General features: G+C 39.1%; 1 pseudogene; it reads right to left on the bottom strand.

The window, feature by feature from the left end:
* Positions 1–231: 231 nt before the first annotated feature.
* The window catches only part of LOC118593946, a 50531-nt pseudogene continuing 23129 nt past the window's right edge, over positions 232–27633 (bottom strand).

The following is a 27633-nucleotide window of genomic DNA, read 5'->3' as shown; positions in this document are numbered from 1 at the left end:
GTTTAGAAGTTCTTAGAAAAAAGAATCAATTGGGAAATCTATAATAGTGCACATTGAAATTCATAGCAGAAAACAACTGATATATTCAAAAACCAAATAATACCAATACTCCTTGAGTCTTAGCTTTCTCTGGAAAAATCCTTGACTCTTCCAGCTAATAGCTTTGCCGTAGTCAGCTGAATTTCTACTTCGTATTTCTTCATTCTGTAGCACACATACCCACACAAACACTGACATCACATAATTATAATTAAAATTAATCTTAAAAAGACAAATTTTCACTCATGAAAGTTTTTCTCTTGTAAGCGTTCATCCCTGTAACACAGGTGTTGAGGCATAGACAGGATTACTTACAGGGTTTTTCTTCATCAAGAATTGGTTCATGTAACAGAAAGCAAACATGTAAGATTGAAGTCAGAGAAATCAGTCCTTCTCAGTTGGTGGTATCATTTGGAAAAATTTAGGAAATGCTGCCCTGCTGGAGGAAATATATCACTTGGGGTAGGCCTTCAGAATTTGCATCCACACACCATTTCCTGTTCTCACTCTCTGCTTCATGTTGCAGGTTAAGGATGTGAAATCCTAGACTCCTGCTTTAGCTGCCATGTCTTACACTTATCATCATGCCATTTTCATGGTGATCCTATATCCCTCTGAAACAAAGGGCCAAATCAAACTCTTTTATAAGTTGACATAGACATTATATCACAACACAGAAAAGGCACTAATACACATCCATAAAGTTTTATACTTGAACTAGCTGTTTCATGTAATTGAAGGTAAATATGAATTTCTCTAAGGGTTATCTTCTTATTTAAATTCATAGGTTTTTTTCCCATGAGTTTGAAGGTGCAAACAAAATAGAGACAGACATCATAATACTTGAACAGGTTGTTGACACTGTAAAAATTTCTTCTCTAGAATACATATACTTGTGTAACTGAATGTGTGTTGACTAAAGATCTTACCAAATACTTTATAGTATGAAGATTTTCAGTAATAGTTTTTTCAGGTACTCAAAGACTATTGCAATATGCAAAGGCTTTAACAGATTGATTGCACACAAAAATTATTACTCTTATATAAAGTGCAAAACTTTATCACATTGACTATATTTAAATGGTTTCTCTGCAGTGTAATTTTTTCATATGACTTTGAATACTACTGATACATGCAAAGGCTTTACCACACTGATTACATTCATAGGGTTTCTCTCCATTATGTGTCCTTTGATGCATTTGAAGATGACTATGCTGTGCAAAGGCTTTACCACACTGATTACATTCATAGGGTTTCTCTCCAGTATGTGTTCTTTGATGCATTTGAAGATGACTACAACGTGCAAAGGCCTTACCACACTGATTACATTCATAGGGTTTCTCTCCACTATGTGTTCTTTCATGCCTTTGAAGAGTACTAAGATCTGCAAAGGCTTTACCACATTGATTGCATTCATAGGGTTTCTCTCCAGTATGTGTTCTTTCATGCCGCTGAAGACTTTTGTGAAATGCAAAGGCTTTACCACATTGATAACATTCATAGGGTTTCTCTCCAGTATGTGTTCTTATGTGTATTCGGAAATAACTGTGACTTGCAAAAGCTTTACCACACTGATTACATTCATAGGGTTTCTCTCCAGTATGTGATCTTTGATGCATTTGAAGAGTACTAAGATGTGCATAGGCTTTACCACAAATATTACATTCATAGGGTTTCTCTCCTGTGTGTGTTCTTTGATGCATTAGAAGTTGACTGTGCTGTGCAAAGGCTTTACCACACTGATTACATTCATAGGGTTTCTCTCCAGCATGTGCACTTTTATGCATTTGAAGAGTATTGAGATGTGCAAAGGCTTTACCACACTGATTACACTCATAGGGTTTCTCTCCAGTATGTGTTCTTCCATGCCTTTGAAGATGACCAAGATGTGAAAATGCTTTACCACATTGATTACACTGATAGGGTTTCTCTCCAGTATGTGTTCTTTTATGCATTTGAAGATTACTGGGTTGTGCAAAGGCTTTACCACATTGATTACATTCATAGGGTTTCTCTCCAGTATGTGTTCTTTCATGTCGTTGAAGAGAAGTGTGAAACGCAAAGGCTTTACCACACTGATCACATTCATAGGGTTTGTCTCCAGTATGTGTTCTTTTATGCATTAGAAGATTATTGTGACGTGCAAAGGCTTTACCACACTGATCACATTCATAGGGTTTGTCTCCAGTATGTGTTCTTTTATGCATTAGAAGATTATTGTGACGTGCAAAGGCTTTATCACATTGATCACATTCATAGGGTTTCTCTCCAGTATGTGTTCTTTTATGTATTTGGAAATAACTGTGACTTGCAAAGGCTTTACCACACTGATTACATTCATAAGGTTTCTCTCCAGTATGTGTTCTTTCATTCCATTGAAGATGAGTGTCATATGCAAAGGCTTTAACACATTGAGTATATACAGGTTTCTCTTCAGCTTGACTTCTTTCATGCCTGCAAGGATAATTGGCATATGTAAACACTTTACCACATTCAATACACTGTTGAATGTTCATAGCTGTATGAATTAATTTTATAATTTGGTCCAATTGTAAAGAGGAATCAGATCTTAAGGTTTTATCACTGTGTTTACACTAATGTTGTTCCCCTTCATTAAGGATTGTTTTGCCTCTTTGAAGATACTTGTGATGGTAAGATCCTTTATTACATGGTTCATGTTTATAGCATCTTTTTTCTATATGAGATTTTTCACATATTTGAAGAGAACTGGAAAAATTCAGAGATTTATCACCCTTATTATATTTATAAATTATCCTGTGCTTTGAGTCATACTACAATTGCTAAGTGAACTAGGACAAACAGAAGTATTTACACAGTCCTAGTACTCATAGGGCTCTCCTGCAATGTGTGTTTGTTGATACATTAACAATGAAGCTGGAAAAATCAATTACGTGTATACTTGAATCAAATTCAACAAGAATACTCAATATGAGGACTGCTACGTATCTTCTAATTGTTCAGAAAGAGAGGTTATGTCTTTCCATATCCCTATGCTCACAGGGCTTGTGTCCAGAATAGCATATGATACACCTAGTAAAGGAAAAATAACAAATAAAAGGTTTCCACACTGAATTCTCACAGTTTGACTTATTGTTCCTCATAGACGTGTGGTATAGGAATTAAGGTTAGTCCACAAAAACTGCCCCTTGACTCTTTACTCCCTCATCTCACTAAATTTAGCACAGTTGCAAAAAAAATATAGGAGTTACACTAGCTTTACTATGGACTATTTGCTTATTTTGAAGGTATACTTATCACCTCTTCAATATGTATACCTTTTGTAATATGAGTAGCATGAAATAAATGGATTGACAGTTCTACAGCATAGCTCTTGTGGCACTATGATTCAAATGGTGATATCTGTTAAAGGCATTTTTTTTATTTTCTTCTTTCTTAAAAGTATGTTTTGCAGATGCAATTTACCTACCTAAAATTGAGGTATATGGATTTGTGAGAATTTAATAATCATCAATTCACTTTAAGCTATGCTTATCTACACTGTTGCTTTTATTTAAAACTTCTAGGTCACATTAAAATTTCTTCAGAGGCACATTTGTATCATCTTGCACAAGAAAATTACCTTTCATGTCTTCTAGAACTTTGACAATGTTCTTCAATATTATGGTCTTCCCAATTATATCCTAAAATGTAGTACCAGAAAGTGTATGTTATATTATTGAAAATTGTGCAAAATTTTAATTTATAATTTTCAGTGAACCTTAGAAGCATAACTGATTTATTCACTTCCTCCTTCTTCTTTCTCAATTAAATTACAGAAGAGCATCAATAACTAAGAACAGTTGTCCCCTTATTCTAAAACCTGAAGGAAAATTCAGTCTTACCTATAGTAGTGAGGTTCCTGTAGGTCTCCAGCATCACATCTTTGTAAAGATTCTTCTGGGAAGGATCCAGCAAAGTCCACTCTTCCCAAGTGAAGTCAACATGCACATCATTATAGATCACTGCATCCTAAAATACGCCATACATTTATAAAACAAAAAACATGGTACTGACAACACTGTAAATGTATACTTTTTTGACATTATAATCATATAATTCTAGTGTCCCCCACATTTATTCCATGGCATGGTCATAATAAAATCACCAAGTTGCTTTAGAAGGAAACTAAATAGGAGGGCCACCTCTGTCATTTCCGTACCCTTTGAATAGGATATCACCTTGCAAGAAAAATGACTATTAACAGAGAGAGAACAGTATAAAGTACACATGCGAGAAATTATATGAAAAACTACTAACTTCAAAAATAAAAATAAGATGGACAAACTAGATGTACTGGCTCATACCTCTAATCTCAACACTCAGAAGGCAGAGGTAGGTAAATCTGTCTCTGAGTTAAATGCCAGCCTAGTCTATGCAGTCAGGTCCAGGATAGCCAGAAGAACATATTAAGAACCTGCCTCCCATACAAAAATCAGTCAAACAAACAAACAAAAAAAGATAGAAAAACTCAGAGGTTTTTACTGAAGTTCCTACAAAGAGTTATATATTCACTCCAGTTTTGTATTTATCTCCCAGAAACCTAAAATGCCCTAATTTAAACTGTAACATCAATAAGATTTTACTAAAGATACTCGCTGTACGTTTAAACAGTTACAAATGAGCAGATGAAAACAATAGTGATGTAAATGTTGCTCAAAAATAATCAACACGGGGCAGGAGAGATGACTCAGTAGTAAAGAGCTCTTGCTGGTCTTGCATATAGGTGGCTCAATTACCAGTACTTACCTGGGGGATTACAACTATCCATTACTTCAAATTCAGAGTTTCTGAGACCATCTTTTGATCACTGTGAGAACCACATGGTACATATCCATGCATACAAGTAAAATACTCATATTCATTTAAAATTTTCAAAACAAATACAACAGGTGGGAAGAAGGTCATGCACCTGCAATACAATGACTAAGAAGGCTCAGACAGTACTAATGGCATGAATATTTGCTATCCTGGGAAACAGAATGATACCCTCTGCCAAATTTTAAATATTAAGCTATGGGTGAAGCTCATAACAACAGCATATGCTTGACATGCACAAAAACCTGCATTCCAGGCCCATCACCCAATAATATAGAAACAAAAAAAGCCAGGTATGTTGGCCCACCTATAATCCCAGGACTTGAAAGCCAGAGTCAGGGGGATCTCTGAGTTTGAGGCCAGTCTGGTGTACTAAGCTACTTTCAGGACAGCCAGGGCTACACAGACAAACCTTGTCTTCAAGAACAAACAAACAAAAAATTAAAACAGTAGGCTATTAAACTGCCTTAGCACCGAATAGCATTTGCTTCTACTGTATCTTATATGATTTAGAGATAGAGTCTATAATGGTGGTAAAGGCATGACAGTACAAGAAGGAAGCCAGCTGATTAGTTTCAAACACAACCCAGTAGACACAAAGAAAAGAAAATGAGTTAAAGCTACAGAGACTCATATCATACCCTCAATGAGGAATTTCATCCAGAAAGGCTCCTCCTAGTAAAGGTTTCACAAGCACACTAAAGAGAGCTACCAAGGAGAGACACATGTTCAAATACATCATTCTGTCTGGGAGGTTTTTCATTCAATCAACTACATTCTGACCGAAGTCACTATAGACTCGTAGTAGTCATCCATGAAGAAAATGCATTTAGTCACTTCAATGATCCTCATAGTCTGCAACAGTTCCTACACTGTTTAAATGCCAAAAATCTCTTCTGACACTGAAGGCAATCTCTTTACAGTGACACCTTGTAAAACCAGAAAACAAGTTATCTTTTTCCAACATACAATGGCACAGAATACCATTCACATTTCAAAAGAAAGAAATGGAGACATAGTAAGGGAAGACTGGACCAAGGCCAGAAACATAGCAGGACAAACATCAAATCCTGTAGCACTATCTCAGATGCATGGTGCTTCAGTTTCAAAAGGCTTATGTGGCTATATCCCTGCAAATTTTCATACATCTCTTTCATTGGTTACTTCTATTTCCTATATGCAGTTAGGTTTCCATGAAAGATGTCTCATAGCTTAGGTATCTGAACATCTTGTAGTCTGAAAATGCAACACAGGCTATAGTGGAATACTATTTTAAGATGCATTTTATTTATGCTTTGGAACATTTGTTTTAATGATACAAAGATGTGCTGCATTATTTTATGTTGCATTTGTTTAACTGTGAAGCTGTAATACTTTGCCTGACTAAAATATCTGATTGGTCTAATAAAAAGCTGAATGGCCAATAGCTTGGCAGGAAAGGCTAGGTGGGGCTAACAAACAGAAAGAATAAATGGGAGGAGAAATCTGGGAGGAAAAAAGAAAGGAGGAGTAAGAAAAGAAGAGGGCACTGGGGCCAGCCACCCAGCTACACAGCAAGCCATGAAGTAAAAAGTAAAGAAAGGTATACAGACTAGAGAAAGATAAAAGCCCAGAGGCAAAAGATAGATGGGATAGTTTAAGAGAAGTTGGCTAGAAATAAGCCAAGCTAAGGCTGGGCATTTATAAGAAAGAATAAGTCTCTGTGTGTATGTGATTTATTTGAGACCTGGGTGGCAGGCCCCCAAAAGAGTAAAGAGTTTTGTTTTTGTTTTGTTTTGTTTTGTTTTTTAAAGGCAACAACACCAGGTTTCATCCTCACAGCTTCATGCAATGAACTCTCACAGTCGCCTCACTGGGTTACTGACTCTACCAAACATAGATGCCTGCAATAATACTGAACTATATCCACTGACTAAGAATCCATTCTTTCTGTTTCCAGGACCAGCACATGACAGGTGATCCTGCAAAGTTTGATTTCTAATTGCAATGGACACTGACACACTTGGACCACGGGTACAGCAGGTATGAAGTTACTTCCTGAAACTAGGAATCACTTTGCCTACTCCTTCCATAAGTTGAAGGTTTAGCTGGATAGAGTCTTACCTTTAAGGCACCTTGATAGGCCTCCATTCCATAGCAAGGTCCTTCTTTATACCAGTGATAAACTCCTAGAAAACTCCTGCCTGTCTCTGCACTTGATTGCCATCTGAAACTACCTTCTCATTTTCATTTATTTCTGCCACACTTTTTTTTCCACTGTAGACCAGAAAAAGGTCATCAGTAATAACCATTCAACAGATTCAATATTCCATTTAAGAAATTAGCCCATTATTTTTTAATTCTGCCTTGCTAAATTTCCAGGGCATAGGCTGAATAAGAAAGAGCAAAAATAAAACACAAAAGACCTCTACCTTAATTTTTTATGGAGTCTATTTCCAACTAAAATCCTATAATCTCAATCTCCATTTTCTGCCATTACTCTTAACATTCTTATCTTCCTGGTCCTACAAGAACAGCCAATTAAGTTCTGGGTATAACTTTCTATGGTTTATGTGACCCAAAGTATTGATATCTTCCACAGTCTTCCAAAAGACAATATTCCCAGGCTCCATCTAGTAACAAATCACCTTTGGTATTCCATTTTTGTTCCAACTTGCTTTTATGCTGCTTTGATTAAATTCTCTAGCCAAAAGCATTTTAGTCAATGAATGGGTTTATTTGGCTGATGGTATGAGATCACACCCCATCATTTTGGGAGCTTAGGATAGAAACTCAAGCTAACAATCCAAGGCAAAATCCATGGGGCAAAGACTGTTTCCTGGCTTTCTCTCTTGCCTAGTCACTTAGATAGCTCCCTTTTCCAGCCCAGGCCCATTTTCTTAGGGATATTGCCACCCACAGTGGAGGAGCCTTACCATATCAATCATCAATCAACACAGTCTCTCACAGACATAACAATTTCTAGCTATTATGAATAAAGTCACTATGAATATAGTTGGGCAAGTGCCCTTGTGGTAGGATGGAGGAGCATCTTTTGGGTATATGCCCAGGAGTAGTATACCTGGGTCTTGAGGTAGATTGATTCCCAATTTTCTGAGGATTGCATTTGATTTCCACAGTGCCTGTACAAGTTTGCACTTGCAACAGAAATGAATCCCTTTGCTCAATGTCCTTGCCAGCATTAGCTGTCACTTGTGTTATTGATCTTAACCATTCTGACAGGTTTAAGATGAAATCTCAAAGCAGTTTTGATATGCATTCCCCTGGTGGCTAAGAATGTTGAACATTTCTTCAAGTGTTTCTCAGCAATTTTAGATTTCTCTACTGAGAATTCTGTTTAGAGGTGTACCCCATTATAAATGGATTATTTGGTTTGTTGTCTAGTTTCTTGAGTTCTTTATTATTCTGAGTGAGGCAACCCATAAGCACAAAGATAAACATAATATGTACTCACTTACAATTGGAAATTAGCAGTTAAGTACAATCACAGTAATCACAGTTAATCACAGTACGATCCAGAGATACAGAAAGGGTAAGTAACAAGAACAGCTCTAGGGAAGATGTATGAATCTCCCTGGGAAGAGGAAATAGAATAGATTTTGTGGGTGCACTGGAGGCAGGTAGGAATGAGAACAGGATAGATTAAGTGAGCATGGAAGGGAGAGGTGGAGAATACAGGGAGAGATGACTAGAATAGGGGAGGTTTTAGCAGGAATATGGATACAGTGCAGTGCAAACTTCCTAGAACCTATACAGGTGATCCTAGTGAGGACTCCTGGTAATCAAGAATACAGAAGCTTAATTAGCCATTTTATGTAGCCACATAAGTCTCCCAGTGGTAGGAGTGGGACACCAAGCCAGTCACAAAACATTAGACCCATACTTATCCTGCCTCCAAGATATGCTGGGACAGTGGTGGCCCAGAGCTTCTATAGTGATCAACCAATGACTGGTCTAACTTGAAGTCCAAGCTGTGAGAGGAAGCCCAAGCCTGACACTGAACTTGGATGGCTCAGAGAACTAGGATAGAACCAAATACAACTGACCAAGAAAAAAATTAATGAAATGATTCATAACTATATTCTGCTATAATCATAGATTGGTCCCCAGCCCAATTGTCAACAGAGAAGCTTCTTCCAGCAGATGATGGGAGCACATGTAGAGATCCCTACCCAAACTTTAGCTTGAGTTCTAGGAGTCCTGTGGAAGGAGGGAGTAAAGACTGGAGGATCTAGAGGGGTTGAGGAAATCAGGTAAACATGGCCCACGGAATCAACTAAGCAAGGCTCATAGGGCTCAGAGAAACTGAAGTGGCAATCATAGAGTCTGAATAGCTCTATGTCAGGTCCTCTGCATACATGTTATGGTTGTTTAGCTTGGAGTGTTTGTGGGAACTAACTGTAGGAATTGTGGTATCTCTTGATTCTTTTGCCTGCTCCTGGAACTCTTTTCCTCCTATTGGATTACCTTGTCTAGCCTTGATATGAGGGTTTGTGCCTAGTCTTATTACACCTTGTTATGATGTGTTTGGCTGATATCCTTGGGAGGCCTGCTCTTTTCTGAAGGTAAAGAGAATAGCAGTGGATCTGGGGAAATGGGAATTTTGGGAGGAGACTGGGAGGATTGGAGGAAGGAGGAACTGCAGTCAAAATGTATTATATGAGATAAGAATAAATACAAATAAAAAATAAAAAATACAAATGCATTTAGTCTAAATTCAATTATCCTCATAATCTGTAACAACCCAAACAGTGCAAATGTCCAAGGTATCTTCTGACACTCAAGACAATCTCTTGACTGTCGTATCTTGTAAAATCAAGATACAAATTAAGAATTTCCAATATACAATGGTCACTGTCTTGTCCTAAGCCAGATCTCTTATCCATTTCAAGCCCACTTGCTTAGGGTATTGAAACCTTAGTGGAAGAGCCTTCCTACATCAATCATCAATCAACACAATTCTCACAAACATAATAACTAGCAATTCTGATCTGAGCAAAGCCTCAATTAATGTTCCCTCAGATGATTCTAGGCTACATCATGTTGACATCTGAAGCTAATTAAGACAGAGACAATTATATATGAGAAGATTTTAAAAACACAAAACCTATATAGTAACCATATCAATAACTTAAGCAGTAAAAACCCAAACATGAAGATAGCAACAACTGGAAAACACAGATATATCAAGAAATGAGAAGTGTAGCTAGAGAGTTTTTTTTTTCTCCAGCTCCTGCCAAGCACTGGCAGTCCTGCAGCCACTTATAAAATAAACACAGAGACACTTATATTATTTAAACTGTTTGGTCTAATGGCTCAGGCTTCTAATTAGCTGTTTTTAATATCTTAAATAACCCATTTCTAATAATCTATCTATAAGTTGCCACGTTGCTCGTGGCTTACCAATACCTTATATCTCGCTTATCATGGCAGCGGTGGCTGGCAGTGTCTCTCTGACTCAGCCTCTCTGTTACCAGAATTCTCTTCTCTCCTTGTCCCATCTATACTTCCTGCCTGGCTACTGGCCAATCAGTGTTTTATTTATTAACCAATCAGAGCAACACATTTAATATACAGAATATCCCACAGCAGATAAGTGAGCCTCTAAGATCAAGAAGAGAAAACTAAAACTGTTTCTCCACAGAATCTTCCCAATCCAACATAAACTCAAGGAACTCATAAAATAATATAAATTTTCTGAAAAACAAAAACAAAAAACAAAGGTGAACTGTGATGATTTATTGTGTCACCTAATATACTGTGTCCCCCAATAAAATTTATCTGAGGATCAGAGAAAAAAGCCAGTCATTATAGCCACTATAAATAAACATAGAAGTCAGACAATGGTAGCATATGCCTTTAATCCAATCATTTGGCAGGCAGGGATCTGTCTGAACCTCTGTGAGTTCAAGGCCACACTGGGAAACAAAGCCAGGCATGTTGACAGCACTAACCATAGAGGTCTGGAGGTCTGTATAGACAGACAAGAAGTGACAGAGCTGGGTAGAAAGAGGAAGTGATGTAGCTGGGCTGAGAGAGCAGAACAGAAAGGCATATAGGTATGAGTATACAGGAAGTAGCTCTCTTTGGAAGCTGCAGAGTTGATGAGGTGAGATTAGTTGTAGCTTTCCTATTCCACTGAACTCAGGCTTCACCCCAATTTCTGGCTTCATGTTTCTTATTTAATAAGATTGTTTGGAAATTTGTCTACAGTGAACATCCATCATTTTCCAGAGAAACAACAAAAAATTTAGATAATTAATAAAACAACATAGATGGCACCACTGAACAAACAAGACAAAAAGACCTACAAATATAAATCATGGTCCTTTAAACAAGAATGGCAAGATTATAATCAAAATTAAACCACAAGAAATCACTGGCCAGCACTCATTCTGTGCATTCTGATTCTGTCCTTTGCCAATAACAAAAAATGGATTGGGCAAGGAGATCTATTCCACCAAAATTGGAGCGATTCACTTGAAGCTTTCTGATGTTTAAACTTTGTAGAAAATAGTTATAATTACTAAAAGGGATCTCATTCTCTTAAAGAAAAGGATATTTGTTAGGGTCACTTAGGCAACATTTTGTTTCCATGGACTGATGACTATCTGTAAATCTTATCAGAGTGAGAAATTAAAACTTTTCCAAACCAAATGCAAGACAATAAATTTTTTTAAGATTTATTTATTTATTACGTATACAGCATGTATGACTGCAGGCCAGATCTCAGAGGGGACCAGATCTCATTACAGATGGTTGTGAGCCACCATGTGGTTGCTGGGAATTGAACTCAGGACCTCTGGAAGAATAGCCAGTGCTCTTAACCTCCAAACCATCTCTCCAGTCCCAAGACAATAGATTTTTAAGGAAACAATATATGACTTGTATTATACACCTAATGCAACTTGTTTTGCTCTAATTGCTTTATGAGTCACAAGAACTTTTGAAAACAAGGTTATCCTCACATTTTGTATATGTTTGTGTGAGAGAGAACATCTTCCATGTGTATACAGGTGACATACAAGAAACGAGGATGTCAGATCCAATAGATCTGGAGTAGCAGGTGGTTATGAGACTCTCAACTTGGATATTGGGATATGAACTCAGGTCATCCCCAAGAAGAATACATATTGTGCCACCTGCCCAGCCCCATAGTACCTTTTATTCAATAAAGTAAAAGTCTTTCACAGACTAACAACAATAAAATGTAAATAAACAAAGAGATAAATAAATGATCCATGGGCACATGATGTATCAATATTAAAATATTGTGTATGGTAGATTAACTGCATGAATTGAATACAATAAAAAAATACTCAAAATTTATAACAGAATTCCTGATTCCAATGCTACATGCAACATGAAAACACGCAGAATGATCAAGAGGATTATGAAAAAATAATATACATATTAACACGATTTGACTTCTATGTTTACCATAAAGTTAAAACAACCAAGAATATGTATAATAGTTATGAAAGTATAAAGAAAATAGAAAGAGTCAAGAACAAAAGCCAAAAAATTATAGTCAACTTAAACAAAAGGCCAAAGGAAACTCATGACCCAGAAAAAGTGTGATCTTGACCAATGTTACCCAACTACCTATACTTCTATGTGTATAGAAGTTAACACAGAGTTCACAATTCCCACAAAATTAACTCAAAGTGACCCTTAAACTGTTACATTTCTGACCCGCAGCTACTGTATTTCATCCAAAGAAAGATGTCCCAGCTCGAGAGCTCTCATGACAGTTGGAGGTCATCTCATGTGATGGTCCTGCAAACTTGTGGCTTCAAGCACACTCAGTCCCACTGATTCCCAATCACAAAACAGTGCAGAAGAATAATTTAATGACTATGTCCTGCCACATGGGTTAGGGCATATGATGCGGTATCTGCCCTATCCGCCTGCCCAACAACATGCAAACCTTAAATATCTCTACAGCTCAGAAACTTCTTTTCTCCCCTGGAACTGAACTTTTCTGAATCAGATTGAGACTGATATCAGAAATTTTCAAACATTCTAATTACATATTCCTGAAGAATGATCCCCAATACTTCTTTCTACCAGTTTTTAACTATTTCTAACATTTATAAGACAAATCTGGAAGCAAAGTGCAATGTTAAGAATTTCTAGAAACCAGACCCTCAGTTTTCCATCTGTCTTTACACTTCACACTAAAAGCAATGCCTGTGTGTGCTCACTGGACACATCTATTACAAATATCAAAGCCTCAAATAGCCAGAGCAGCAGAGCCTCCCCTCACCACAGAATCCACATTCAGAGAGTCATAGAGAAGAAGGGCCACTGCCCAGATCACCACATGGACCAAAGGAACCACAATCTGGCTCTTATACATACTAGTCACAGAAGCTGACAGATCAGCACTGCTGCTCCTCTTGGTCTGGGGTCAGTGGCCCCCACACTCACTATGGCATGGCTTGTGCTTTCCCTCATAGCTCCCTACAGCAGAGTCAGAGAAGAATCCTGGAAAGAACCTGCAAGCTACCTCCCACTGGTACTCCTAAGTGCTAAGCCTTCCCAGGGTCCCACATTAGCTAGGGCCACCCAACTGGGACTCAGGATAGGAGCAACTCCCTTACTTGGGTGATCAGAGATAAAATGACACAGACAGTAGAGGCCTCCCCAGCTCTTCCCTTCCACCCCAAGGGCAGACGGGGCCCTAACCTGGAAAATTAGTATTTTAGTAGAAATGCTTCCACTTTCTCAGAGCACTTCCTATTCCTCTTCCAAGGCACATAGTCCTTTGTGTACAAATTACAATACACACTGATTGTCCAGTGCAGCCAACCCTTTGCTTCATAGCTGGAAAGTACTACAGCCAAACACAGATCATATTCAAATAGTAACTGTTGTTACTGTGTAACTGTTGTTAATGAAAAATGGGCCATGAATTAGAAAATGATAGGCGGTCTATGGTAGGGCTAATAGGCAAGAAAGAGACTGTGGGTATGATGTAGTCATAATCTCAAAGACTTATTTTGAAAAGTTGAAACAATTTATGACTATGTATTCCAGAGACTAGGGATTCGTATGAGAGCAAACCAAGGATTATTCGTATCTTTTTTATTTATTTTATCATTATTATTATGTGTTTTAATTTTATACATCAGCCATGGGTTCCCCTGTCCTCCCCCCTCCCGCCCCCCCCCCCACTTTCCCCCCAGCTCCTCCCCTCTATTCCCATCTTCTCCAGGATCAAGACACCCCTGGGGATTCATTTAAACCTGGTGGATTCAGTACAGGCAGGTCCAGTCCTCTCCTTCCAGACTAAGCAAAGTGTCCCTGTGTAAGTCCAAGGTTCCAAACAGCCAGCTCATGCACTAAGGACAGGTCCTGGTCCCACAGACTGGGTGCTTCCCAAACAGATCAAGCTATTCAACTGTCTCACTTATCCAGAGGGCCTGCTCCAGCTGGGGGCTCCACAGCCTTTGGTTCATAATTCATGTGCTTCCATTCAATTGGCTATTTGTCCCTGTGCTTTTCCAATCTTGGTCTCAACAATTCACGCTCTATTCATATCTTTTTTATCTGAGGTGATATATCTTAAACAAGGAAAGTAATAGTCCTGTTAGGCAGGGCCACATCATTTTACCTAGATCTTCTATATTGGTTGAATTAGTGTTACAGTAATTTGGTATCATGATAAAGTCAGTCCTTTATCTAGATTATAAAATGCTCTGGTCTATGGACCCCAAGAAATGGCCAGTCAAGATATTTATGGATCATTTTAAATTGATTACATGACTCCATATTGCTAATCTCAACTACTGTTGAAGTTAGTTCTCACCCACCTTCCTGCCCCTCCCTTTCTGTACCATCACTACATCAACTTCAAACTTTAGGGTTAGGGTTAGGGTTAGGGTTAGGGTTAGGGTTAGGGTTAGGGTTAGGGTTAGGGAATAAAGGCCAAAGAGATTGATGGACATTCATTAAGTGGTCTATGTTGTGCCCAGACCGTGACCCCCAAAGAGACCACAGAAGACGACAGAAGACGAGCATGCTGGAATGCAAAAGCAAGGTTTATTCCTGTTACAAGTCATGGCAGGGAACTCATCTCAAGCACTCACTGGCCGCAGCACAGTGAGGCAGGGAGGAGTTCCTCTTTCTTGGGGAAGTTAGTTTTTATAGGCAAAACCCATAAAATTTCTTAGAGGGGAGGGGGGTTAGTACGGGTCCATCCTTGATTGGTCCAGTTTTTTCTGGGCCTGGACTTTGTCTTATTTCAGCTTATCTGTTTGCCCTGTCAGGAGTTTTACAGCCCATCTCCAGAGAGGGGCATCTCATGGTTAATCTGTCACCACCAGACATCCTGGCTTTGTTCTTTTGAGAACACCTGGCTTCACCCTCTCCAGAGAGGGGAACTGACTCAGTTGTTTGTTTTAAGATATCTCTTCCCTCAGCTCCTTTTGGGTTACTGGGGGAACTGTGCCTGCGACTTTGGTGGGGGGTCTTTCAGTCTATTTTTCCTTCTTACTGAGCTGCCAAGGCCCAGTCTAGAAGGAGTTGCAGGACTGTCTTTCCAGCACTGGTCAGCAGAACCAGGATTAGGTTTTCAAAGCAATTCTCAATTCCATAGCATGAGGCAAGCCTAAGGTATAGGAGACATTGCCCTAAACAGAAATCAATAATCAAAATCACTTGAGACAAAAGGAATGAAACTATTAATGACCTAGAAATATTAGAGAACAGAAACAAATAGAGATATATTGATTCCCCAGGGTTCAAGGGGGCTTTGCTATGTCCAGCGTGGGATATTAGGGGAAAAAAATCTACATACACTATGTTCCTATGTCTGTTAACTTCATTCTTCTAAGACAAAATTACATCAATTCAGCTATAGCTCCACCAGGCATTCAAGGCAGGAACAACTCTAGGCATACCAAGCTCTATATACATCTACTTTATTTCTCTGGGATGAAATCCTGTCTCCATAACTGCAGTTCCATCCAGCTCCCAAGCTCATAATCCAGCTAATGACTAAACTCCTATACTTTCAGCCTCATCTTCATCCTCTGTATCCTCTTTCTCCATCTCTGCTGCTCTCTACTCCTGGCACTCAGAAAACTCTACTCGAGATCTGCTTACCCTCTTTAGAACCTGTTGTCCTCTCTTTTCTCTCTCCATGCAGTTCTGTCCCTGTCTACAGAACACACCCGCCTTTTCTTTCCCTGGGCCCCTCCTTCCCTACCTCCTCAGGAATGTTGTTTTATCTCTCACCTTGAAATGTAAAAACATCTGCTGTTTTCAAAGTGCTCTGGAGAACCACTAGGCCTCCTTAAGCGGAAGAGATGATCTGAGCTTCATTAGCACAGGAAACAAAGCTAGGTGTCTCCAGCCAGCTTTCCTAAACTCAGCAGGGCAGTTAGTAACTTAGTAGGTTCAGCAGGTCTGGGGAGCTGATTTACCAATTAATTGGTCTGGGCACATACAGATTTCATAGCAGAAGACAGCTGAAATATTAAAGGCTAGGTAACACCAAATATTCATAAAAAATGGCTTTGCCTTTTGACAGACCCTTGGCCGGTCAAAGTTCAGCTTTAATACACAGCTAAATCTCTATGATATAGTCTTGTGGCCCAAAAGAGAAATAAGAGCAGTAATACACTTAAAGAAAACATTTTTAAAAGTAATACCAATAAGTGACATTTTAAACTGATAAAAACAATGTATTTTTAAGATAGAAAACTTAACTATATTGACTTTGAAAAAGAGGACCTTCTCTAGTAGAGGGAATTCCATTAATAAGAGACTGATTGATTTTTCCCATATGCACTTATTGGCTTCTGAGATCTGTAATCTCACACACAGAGTTATGGTCAGTGGCCTTTTTCTCAAACCTCTGAGCTAACATAACTCAGAGCATATTTGATTGAGCATATTTGCATAGGAAAGTTCAATTGCCTAATTGAAAATTCCATATTCTTTGGTGCAAGATGACCTTCTCAAATTGTACACCAACCAGTCTGGTCTGTCTTCATTCACAAGACATCAATTAGTAAATGCTGGGAAATTACAAAACCACTCCCCCTGCTACAATCAGGTCCTTTTTCATAATGGTGACTCCAGCAGCTGATTACCTACTCTGTTTCCCTCTGCAGTATGCACAATGAACTATTCCTTCTATTCAGGTCTGAAGGTAGAAACCATGCTCCATATGCAAATCCTTTTCCTTTTACTGAAGTACATATTCAATTGCATGACTAGAATGGATCATTTTGAAACTCTTGAGGTGGTACAATCATTTAAGATTTTACAAGTGTAATATAAAGGACAGCAAGGTCATTGCCCTGCAGAGCACCAGACTGAAACCAAGGCCACCTGTGTCAACATAAGAGAGTTTGTTTCAGAAACATTTTTCTAAAAGGCTGGAAGTGTAGCTGTTCTAAAATTAACATGCCTTCCCAGGGAAAAATCACTCCACACACTTAAAGGATTAATAAAGAAAAATATCTTTAATGATAGCATGCATTCATCTCTTAAAGTGGTATTTGCTCCACCCATGACCTTGGGCTATAGGGCCCAAAAGAGGTAGTACTTCTTGCCATTGTACATGACCTCCTAAAAGGAAAGGGAGAAGGGTCACAAGTCCCTTCTCCCTGCTACCTGTGAAGTGGATTTGCTCCCAGTTAGATCAGAGGACTACTTCAGTGGCCTACTCTATTCTGTATTGGTGAGTGTATGTCCTCAATGTATATCTTTAATAAATCCCTATTTCTCATAGATTGATCTTAATAAGTGACCCCCAAGTGAAAAAAGATCCCACACTCCCTGTAGCTCCTGCACACAGCCTCCACAGCAGTGGTGGCAGGTATGCTGAGAGGCTCATGTGCTCACTGCAAGCCTGCCTTGCTAGCACCCCACACTGCTCAGTCCCAACCACATGGATCTGAGCCCCACATGCCCCACTGTGGCTACTCATGTGACCAAACCCTAATTCATGCAGGTGGCTGCTGGTGAGTTTCTCCACCCTGCAGAGCCTGTGTGCAGTCCAACACCCCCCCAACTATCTGATCTCTGCTCAGGTGACTGCCTGCATACAGTGGCTGTGCCGGGAGCCTATAGGCCAGGTGGCTCTTGCAGCTTACAAAAACCACTGGCAGAAGCACAAGTGATCTGTGGCGATAGAGCACTGCATCAGAGAGAAAGGTGCCCATGCTAGGTGCCTTTCTAGTTCTGGGTTTGTAGTGCCCAGATCGGGCCACAGACTCCCCACCTGGTTAGAGACTACCAGCAGACTCTTCCTTTTCTTTTCTTTTTTATTATTAAATATGTTTATTTATTATAATTTTTTTCCATTTTACATACCAACCCCAGTTCCCCCTCCTTCCCTTTCTCCCACCTCCTCACCTCCCTCCCACTCTACCCCCATCCACTCCTCAGAGTGGGTAAGGCCTCCCATGGTAGTCAACAAAGTCTGGCATACCAAGTTGAAGGAGAGCCTAGCCCCTCTCCATTGTATCAAGGCTGAGCAAGGTATCCCACCGCAGGGAATGGGCTCCAAAAAGCCAGTTCATGAATCTGGGATAAGTCCTGGTCCTGCTGCCAGGGACCCCACAAACAGATCAAGTCACATAGCTGTCACCCACATTCAGCCGGCCTAGTTCGGTCCCATGCAGGTTCCCGAGCTGTCAGTCCAGAGTCAGTGAGCTCCAACTAGCACTGGTCAGCTGTCTCTGTGGCTTTCCCCATCATGATCTTGACCCCCTCTTCTTTTTTCTTTTTTTGAATGTCAAATGCCATTTATTGAAGGAGGGAGGAGGTCTTAAATACAGACTTACAGCACAATGGGGGAACCCCGGTTGGCAGAAGTTCGCTAGTGCTCTACCATTGACCTAAATCCCCCCCCCCTCCCCCCCCCCCCCCCCCTTCCCCCCACCACCCCCACCCCCCGCTCCTGATGTTTTGCAATCTTGCATCTAAGCAGTTAACAACCAATATGCTGGATTCACAGATGAAGAGCTTCCCTTAAGCATTCAGGAGGGTGGAATCTCGCAGGGAATTAGCATAGAAATTAGCATTTTGTGCACAGCAGCTGCAGTTCATGCAGCCAGCCCTGTAGGCTATCTGCAGATGTCCCAGCAGAGCTTCTAATTGTTCAGTATATTGCCTCATCTGTTGTGATCCAGGCCGTTCTGCCCAGTACTCACTGGTAGGGGCTGCCTGATTTAGTGTTTGATTCACAGAGCCCATTTGGAAGATGAGTCAGCTCACATCTTGTACACTACACCTGTGACACCTGCTGGCCAAACATGGCTACTACACTAAAAAAACCATTGCACGAACTGGGACATCTGGAACATGTAGAGAACTGTTAGGACCAGCTCTCAAGGATTTCATCTGAGGTAAAATTACTCAATACTTTACATATTAACTGATTAATAAATAAACAATAAAATGTTTCTTTACAAATTTTGAATATTTCTCAAACAATGGCAGACAATTTCACCACTAGGAATTTAAAAACTTTCTTGTTTCTACTATGAATGAAATTTTACAATATACAACCAACCTGGGATGTATACAATGTTCAACATAATAGCAATTAGCAAGTGATATATCTCATATTATAGAAAAATTGGCTTAATAATAACAGCAAAAATTAGATATTAATGAGACTGATACAGGCTTTACAAAGTAGTAATGAGGACTTAAATAGAAAGATTCTTTCTATGGAATCCGCTAATTTACCACAAGAACTTCAGATTTTGCAAAGTGGCAATAAAGACTTAAAAAGAATTCTTCCTTTGCAATCTGCTAATTTACCACAAGAACTCCAGTCCATTAAAAATAACTGGACAGTCAGATGTAATTTTATTGATAATATAAATACTTAATGGATAAAACAATAACTCTTTAGATCAACTTTAATGCCATTCAGATATTATCTAAAAAGGAAAGATCATTGCTAATTGATAGAATAGTCTTTGGAATCATATGTTTCTGGTGAATATAAAAAATTGTATGATTCAATGAAATCTCTAGAATCCTTTACAACAGGAGGATTAAACACTGAAACAGGTGGTAATTAATTGATTTCAAGCTCTGGAGTAGTCCCTCAGTAAAGATAATAAAGAAACAAATACGCAGAAGGGGAGAGCCATGCAAGTAATAACATCGCCAGGTGGCTCTTATAAAATGGCATATCCTGTCACCATACACGAGAAGCCACCAGATAATACACATCTTGAAGAATATATGGAATATATCTGCCATTCATATAAGAGATTTAAAAAATATTAAGGAAGTGGTAGTCACCTATGGAATATATTCAACATAAGTAAAACTGATGTGTGGTCTTCTAGAAATAGAATTATACCAGATGACTGGAATCAATTCATCTCAGCTGTGTTCGAATATAGCCAGCAGTTACAATGGAAAAGCTGGTTGAGAAAAGAAGCTAAAGCCCTTGAGCAACAAGGAAAAAATTTGAGGTTTTGAGATCACCCAAGGTCCAATTCTTGGTGAGGGCTGTTTTGCTAATATAAATGTAAAAGCTACCTTTGATGTGCATACATTATCCCTATGCCATATAGCAGCTTTAAATACTTGGGGAAAAGAATCCCAGAACCAGAGAAAACAACTGAGCTATATATACTATTGTTTTCCAAGGGTCCAAAGAAATGTTTACTGATTTTTTTTTTATAATGGCTGACGACAGCTGTAAACAAGTCAATATCAGACCCACAATTAAGACAAGCATTAACTCAATCTTTGGCTTTTGATAATGATAACACAGAATGCAAAAGAATACTTACACCTTTAAAGGTCAAGTAAGCACTTTTGGAAGAATGGATTGAACATATAATCAGTGTTATTGTTATGCCCAGATCATGACCCCAAAGAGACCACCGAAGACCGTGGATGTCCAGAATGTAACAGCAAGGTTTATTTTGTTTAAGTTTACAAGTCTAGATAGGAAACTCATTCCTACACCCAATACAGTGAGGCAGGGAGGAGTTGCTCTTTCTTTGTGTGGCTAGCTATTTAAAGCCCTTCGGGGCAGTTTGGGGGTTGGCTTGGGTGCTACTGTTATTTTTATCTCTGTTCTCTTTTAATTGGGTGAGGGTATGTAACCTTTGAATTTATTGGTTGGGGGTCACATTTATCATTTTGGGGGTTGTCCAGGACAAGTCCCAGGCTTTGTCCTTGAGCTTCCATGGGGGCTGGCTGGCCTAGCATGTACTGACTGCGGGGGCTGGCTCAGTGGTCCGGGCTCTGTCCTTGAGCTGCCATGGACATAGTGAGGGGTCCCAGACATTATTAAACATGTAAATACCTGTAATTACCATGTAATACCCAGACAATAAATACTGGCTGAACTTTGAGCAGTCAGAGTATGTGCAGAAAGGGAGCTACTGCAAGGACTATGTCTTTTGTTCACGGCCCTCCCAGAAACTGCTTGCTCAAGTCTCAGGAAACTGAAATTGAGGCCTGATCTCTGAGAGAAGACTGAGCAGCTGGTTATGGCATCTGCTTGGTCCTTTCATTATGTCTCTTAATTATGGTAATGAGGCTTGGACAGGAGAGATGATTTCCAAAGGTGGAAGGAGGCATCAAGGTAACAAATGGTTTAACTGTGGTACACCAGGTCATATAAGAAGAAATTGTATACAGGGTGCTCCTAGAAGCAATGATTCTTCTAGAAATAACCCAAACAGGAGACCCCAACCTTCTAGATTATGCAGAAGATGAGGCAAACATTGACATTGGACCAATAAGTGCAGATCAACAAGAGACATATGAGGCAACCCTTTACCAGTGGGAAACACCTCAGTGTGCCTCTCACAGGCCCCCAAATCAAACGTGGTCCAAGCATTTCCAATCACTGTAGGACAAGTAAATAATCTGGTGTCTAATATAAAGAACGATACTGCACTGGATGGTAGAACAACTTTGATAGATGGGTCAAAAATTCCAAAAAAAACCACCATAAAATGAATATTTTGGCAGACTTCCATAAATATACAAAGACAAAAGTGTGAATTAACAACATTGTCCTAGAAGGATTGGTGACACAGGTGTGAATGTGACTATAATTACACCAAAATCATGGCATCCGAATTGGCCAATGTCCAACTTTTAGTGATTGGAACCCTATCTCAGGTAAAACAGAGTTCAAGATGGGTTGAATGCATAGGGCCAGAAGGACAGAGAGAAAGGCTGAAGCCATATGTGGCAAATGTAGCAGTGACTCTTTGGGGCTGAGATCTGCTACAGCAATGGAATACCCAGATTAGCATTCCTCCAATCTCAGAAGTGGAATACAGACCAATTCATGTTTCTGAGAATAATATTATAGATACTATTAAAAAAAAAAAACCATTCAGGCTGTACATAAACAGCACAACTGCTGTTGAACCCTCAGAAGTACCAATGGCCTTACCTTTAAAATGGCTAACTGATAAACCTGTCTGGATTGGACAATGGCCTATGACACAGGAGAAACTACAAGCTTAGAACAGTTGGTTCAGGAGCAGTTAAATGTTCAACACACTGAAGAATCTACCAGCCCTTGGAATTCTCCTGTATTTGTTATTAAAAATAAATTTGGTAAATGGAGAATGCTGACAGATCTGAGAGCCATAAAGTAATTCAGCCTATGGGCTTTCAACAGAATGGGATGCCCTTGCCCTCTCTGTTACCTAAAGAATGGCCTACTATAGTAATTGGCTTAAAAGACTGTTTCTTTACCATACCTCTACAAGAAAAGGATAGAGAAAAATTTGCCTTGACAGTACCTACTTACAATAATTCCCGGGTTGGGGATTTAGCTCAGTGGTAGAGCGCTTTCTCTCTTTAAAAAACTTAAAAACTAAAGCCTTTAACTTTCTCAGAAGGACAAATTAGAATCACCTGAAGATATTAGTATGGGACTCACCTGTGATTAGCTTTAAGGGAAAACAACAAACCTCTTAAGACAGCAAAACCTTTCTAAGTTCCCTTTCAAGCTTTAAAAATTCTCCCTGCAATGCAGAAGGCAGGGATGGAGTTCCTAAAAACCTCTTCTAAACTGTCTCTTCATGCTAGTAAAAGGCAGTGGGCCCAAGTCCCCTGAGGGAAACGCTTGGGAGAGTGTGGGTGAAGAGCCACAAAGAGCCCAATAGGGCAGGAAACTGTTTACTGGGAAAAGCAAAAAAGCCAAGCTTTTCAGTTACAGTGAGCTGAGGCATCAAGGGTTTTGTTTCTGAATGAGCTATGAAAAGGTGCTCCTAATCATCCTAACACAAAGATCCCCTGAAGCAATGCAAACTCTGTTAGCATTATATCCAGCTTCTGACCAAAAACACAGAGGCGACTGGCCAGCGAATCAGAGTTGGAGTGCATTTCGGGGAGACTAGGGTTCCTGCAGTTGTAAACTTCCTGCAGCACAGACCTGAGGCAGGAAGGTGCAGGACCCAGGGGAAGTCTGCTAATGAACAGAGCTAAAGCAGGCAGAAACGGCACAGTTGTCCACTTTCCTGAAAGTCCTGGTTGTTAGGTGGGATTATGCAGTGTCCACAGCTACAAAAAACTCTGAGAAAAGCTTTCCTGTCAAAGAAGAGACCTTTCTGGGAAAGAAGTAAAGCCAAACTACATCTGTAGTAAGTCTGCCAGGTCAGAACTCTGTCTAGGGAAAGAGCCCAGCCAGGGCAAAACAGAGAACTATCCAGGGCTTTCTTTTCTATCAGGGAAAGCATCTTTTTGAGAAAAGCTTTGTTTCAACTAACTCCCAGGGAATTGAGGGTCTGTAGCCCTGAGGGGTGATTGCCTCTGGCATAAACTCTGTCCTTGAGCACCCAGACAAACAATGGGGGACTGAGCCAGGTGAAGGCCTGATGAGGCAAAACACCTGTCCTAATGGGAGTTTAGAAATGGCAAAAACCTCCTTTGTTAGATTTTCAGTCTGTACGCAAACAACACAGCCTCGAAAACAGAAACGGACCAAAAGCCCCTACCTTCAGTAGCAGGAAAAGATGCCACTTTAGTGTCAAACTTTCTGGGGCAGAGGGGATAAACTGAGACCAAACTGGGAACTGCCAGAGAAAGAGACTCTCTGAAGAAATGGAGAAGGGACAGATTCCTCCCAGAAAATGCATGACTTGAGAAAGCTGCTAGAGTTTGAGGCAGATTTTGGGGGGGGAGCCCCTATCTCCAAAGGCAGCTAGCAGAGGTACAGAGCCGCAGACAGATACTGAAGCTCTGCATCTGGGGGGTAAGGAAGAAGCAAAATATGATAAAGATCTATCAGTGGGAGAAAATGTCTCTGAAGGAGCTATTGAAAAGCTCTGTTGTAAATGTTTTTGTTTTTCACTGACTGGCTAAGGTAAACACAAGCCCCAAGGAAAGTTGCTCTCTGAAATGCCAGCCTCAATGCAGGTGCAGTTCTGATTCAGGGCCAGTGTCAGATTAAGCAAAGACACCTGTTGAAGCCAGCTGAGGAGAGAACAGAAATCTCCCAATCTCCTGTAGTTAAAAACTTAAAATGTTTGGTTCAAATCTCTTGTTGCAAAAACTTCTAAAGCAAGTTGGGTAAAAGAGAACTGGAAGTTGACTCAGGGACCCAAAAAGAACTATGGGAAATCTAGTCTTTAAGCTAGCTCTTAACAGTGAGCTGATAGAGAGAAATGCATTCTGAGAAATGTAGTATTTCAGCTAAAGATGGCGATACTGTCTAAAAACTTTTCAGCTCAGAATGAAGTTTCTTCTCAAAGAAGATTAAGCTAGAAAGCTTAATCTTACCTCTTGAGAACTCAGATCAGACAAAAAGCTACATATAAGAGCAAACAAGCCACTTTAAAATCCTTAAAACAAGGGAAAGCAGTTTATACATTGAACGTTGTCTTAGATATGAAGAAACTTATGTTGAAATTTAAAAAAAGTTCTTTGCCTTTTGAACAAACTGCCTGCAATGAGTAATTCCTTTGCAACTCTAATAAGGAGACAAGGAAACAGGCATTCAAAAAGAAATGACTGCTTTATAGATGGGAACAAACCAGAAAACCTAGCTGTTTTACAAATAGAGTTGCTTCACCTGAAAGTTCCTTATACGAAATCAACACTAAATATCACAGCTGCTAATAATGATAATATCAGGAGTTCCAGCTAATGAAGTGAAAATACTAAATCTTGAAAATGGTTTTTCTCAGAGTAAGCTAATGAAGGATACGTTTCATGAAAGAACATCTATGTTCTTGACTCCTTTGAATAGTAACAGTTTTGGTGAAAATATTGGAACTAACAACAATCAAGTTAAAAATGTTTCAACAAATTCAAGACGCTATTCCACAAAAGAAGGACATGTTTGTTTTTTCACAAGAGGAGAATGAAGCTCTGTGGAGCATGGAACTAAGAAAGTCAGCTCCAATGAGGTTCCTATAAGGAACCAGAATGAAAGTGGCTTGTTAGTGTTTCTGAGGTTTTCTCACTGGTTAATGCACACAGTGAGGAAATAAGAGTTCGGAGCTGTGCTGCTTTTGGCTTTACTAGCTCCTTTAGAAAAATACTTTATATCACCTAATAGCTGTGCAGTATTTGGGCTAAGAGCTTTACAGCAGTTAAATACAGTAATTTCACCCTCAGCATGAAGTGAAGTTTTTCAGTAGGACAAACCAAAAGTACTGCTGTACTAGAAATGTTTGTTCAATTGAAGCACTTAGGGGAGCTATTATGATTTTGGGTGAAGGGACAGCCTCTAGTTAAAAACTGTTTACCACTGACAGTGCATCTCTGCCGGTTCTGTAAAGGCTGAGAGAACTCAGCAGCTTTAGGGTGTGGCTTCGTCCTGAGACTGTTACAGTTCCCTAGCAACAAGTATCACAATTCTATAACAACAACACTCACTAAATAAATCCCAGTGTTGTATAGCAAAGCTAACTATAAACTCTAAAGTTTAGAAATGATGTATGTACTTCCTGTCTAGTTAAGAGAATATTTCTAATAGAGATTGTGATAATAATTAAGAGTAAGAAGTAGAAAAAGATGAAAAGATATGTGAGTTTGTAGAAATTCTGTCTTGTTAGATCTGTGTTAAGAATTCTTTAGGTGTTTGCTAAGTTAAATATATGCTAATGGTAGCCCTATATAAGTTTGTAAAATAGATCTATAGATCCTTTAAGAATATAAGCTTGCAAGAACTATCTAAGGTAGTCTTAAGACATGTAGTAATAAGCTTGTAAGAAGTAAAGATGCCAGTTGTAAATTAAGTTTAAATAAGAATTTGTAAATGTAAGTTTAAATAAAATTATAAGAAGTAAATAAAGATTCTAGTTGTTAAAGATGAACATAAGTAAATAAGAAATATATTTGCTAAAGTAGTTCTATAGTTTTTTAAGGAGTATAAATATGTAGATGTTAATACATTATATGAGTTTGTAAAAAAGTGTAAATGTTGAATGTGAGTCTATTCTTAATGTATATGGTGAAAGAACCTGAGACACAGAAGGTAGTGTCCTAGTGGACTGCAAAGTAGGCAGTCTGAATGGTTTCAAAAGCTCCAAAAGCCACTAAGAAGTAAAGAATGGCAGACGCCAGAACCACAAGGCATATGCAGCTGAGATTCGTGGAAAAACAACGCAACGCAGAAAAACCTGAGCTAACATCAAAAACAGTGCGGTTTAGACTACTACTGAACCTAAAAAGGTCTCTGGCTTGAGAATAAAAGTTGCAGAGATGCTTGTTTGAACTAAATTGTTAACTACAAAAAGTTTTGGTTGTAAAATGTCTCTTCATATTTGGAAGTGAAACTCTGATACCAGAATTTATTTTTCTTTTGAACTTTTTGAACTTAAAACAATGAGATAAAACTACAAAAAGACTTTTGTTACAAATTTCTTCATATTTGGAAGGCTCATACCAGCACTTATTATATGAATTTTGGGACTTAAGAAATGAAATGAACAATAGTGATTTTATTGCAATGGGGTAATTTTGAGTTTACTTATAGTAATGACCTAGGAACTGTTTTCTGGAATTAGATTAAAAATGGAACTGTTTAAATGAAGAAATTTATTATTTCTACACTAAAGATGCAATTTTGTGTTATGCATATGTGCTTCATTAACTGGTGATTCATGAATTGTTTTATGGAACTGTTTATGTAAAAATGGAATTACTTATGGAACTGGTTTTGTGTTACAAATGGAACTGTTTAAACAGGAAAGTGTGGGTTTTCTAACTAGGCTTGAGATTTTGCTTAAAAAATTATAAAGAAAGGGGAGAGTTAATATTCCTTACTCTATTTTAAAAAATTGTTGTTTGAGTGGATTAATGTCATGTTTTGTTAATAAGAAATGCAAATGGGGTATACTAAGAGACTACTTTAAAGTGTAAAGCGTTTTATTAAGAAACTGCTTTTGGATGTTTCGCTAAAAGTTTTCAAAGTGTTAATGGTTTGAAATGCCCCCTCCCCCCCCTCCCCCCCCCCCCCCCCCCGTCTCAGTAACTTAGCCTAAGAAACGGCCTTGAGAAAGATAATTGAAAAAATAACCTTGAGTCAAGGCAGGAGATATCAAACACCCGGTCTTGGGAGGAAAAAACCTTGAGTCAGAACAAGATATCTATAATTGGCTACCTGGCCTTGGAGAACAGACAGCTGCACATTCCTGAAAATTAAAGATAGCCCCCAAGTTCACCCTGGCCTTATTTGAATTAACCAATGGGGACCCTGTAACTATGCTTCTCGCTTCTGTAACCATGCTTCTGCCCCCAGGACTCTATAAGAAGTCCCCCTTCCCCTAGGAAGGCGCGCAAGTC

The sequence above is a fragment of the Onychomys torridus genome, chromosome 12 (assembly GCF_903995425.1).
Source record: "Onychomys torridus chromosome 12, mOncTor1.1, whole genome shotgun sequence".
NCBI lineage: Eukaryota > Metazoa > Chordata > Mammalia > Rodentia > Cricetidae > Onychomys > Onychomys torridus.
The sequence above is the reverse complement of the archived record's forward strand: the minus strand, read 5'-3'. Positions and strand labels throughout refer to the sequence as shown.